At 45.0% G+C, this 1,139-nt stretch overlaps 1 pseudogene; it reads left to right on the forward strand.

Moving 5' to 3' along the window:
• Positions 1-1,139, forward strand: part of LOC107570732 (peroxisomal membrane protein PEX14-like) — an 83,676-nt pseudogene that overhangs the window by 44,547 nt on the left and 37,990 nt on the right.

Here is a 1,139-nt window from a genome sequence, read left to right on the forward strand (position 1 = left end):
AAAAATCCCTTTTCAAGAACTACAGCAAACGACTCGTTTGGACTACAGCGTTTGGTTTCCGGGCTTTATGATATCACAAAGCGGCTCATTAGAATATCATTACAAATAATTCCCGCCTACAGAAATTCGAATGGTTGGGGGGTGGGGAGGGGCGATGTTGTGGTTAGAACGCTTGGATGAGTGAGTGCATCAGACGAGACGACAAAGAAGAAGTGCTGCTGCAGAGTTAGTGCATCAGAGAAAACGAAGAAGAAGAGCTGCTGTGCTGTAGCATCAAATTTTTGGCATGTCTAGAACAGCGGTTCTCAATTCCAGTCCTCGTGTACCCCTGCTCTGCACATTTTGTATGTTTCTCTTATTGCTTCATATGTTTGTTATATTTGACTGTAAGTGCCCTGTGAAGTGAACATTACCGGATATTTCTCCATGATTCCAGTTAGCAGGGAGCGTATATGTTCCATACAAAGGGCATTTAAGTGTGCGAGACGTGAATTTAAATTGTGTTTATTTACAGAGGTATATTATGTCCCACTTCATGCTTTTCTAGTAAGTTTCTTTTGTGTGCGAAGACGCTGCAGGCAGTGGCGCAGCTCAGATCTGTAAATGAATATTCCGAAGTGAAGTAAACTTCAACGGATTTCCCCTGCTCAGGGAGTAGGGAGCAATGGACACTGTGTAGGGACCATGTCAATCAGAACACAGTTCATGCACGGAGCTCACTTCTAACGAGGTGATCTGAATCAGGTGTGTTAACAACGAGAGACGTAAAAAAACATGCAGAGCGGGGGGAATGCGAGGACTGGAATTGAGAACCGCTGGTCTAGAACAATTCTCACAAGTATAACACGATGTTGCTGGGTGCCGCGGACCGACGCCGAACGGCGCCGCCGGTGTGCCTACACTCATAGAAAATAATGTATTTGAATTTTAAAGACGTGGTGCGACGCAACGCTGCGTTTCTCGTCCGGCATGAAATGCTGTTTTTTTCACCTCTGTGCCCAAACGTCTTTGTATGGGCTTCCGAAAGCGGGTGATGTCAGGAAACAGTGGTTGCATTTTATTTTTTAACTCTGTTCCTGAGCATTATAACCCCAATTTGCTATTGTGTGCTGCGCATTTTACTGAGGACAGCTTCCACA

The sequence above is a fragment of the Sinocyclocheilus grahami genome, unplaced genomic scaffold (assembly GCF_001515645.1).
Source record: "Sinocyclocheilus grahami isolate Dianchi unplaced genomic scaffold, SAMN03320097.WGS_v1.1 scaffold29.1, whole genome shotgun sequence".
Classification (NCBI taxonomy): Eukaryota; Metazoa; Chordata; class Actinopteri; order Cypriniformes; family Cyprinidae; genus Sinocyclocheilus; species Sinocyclocheilus grahami.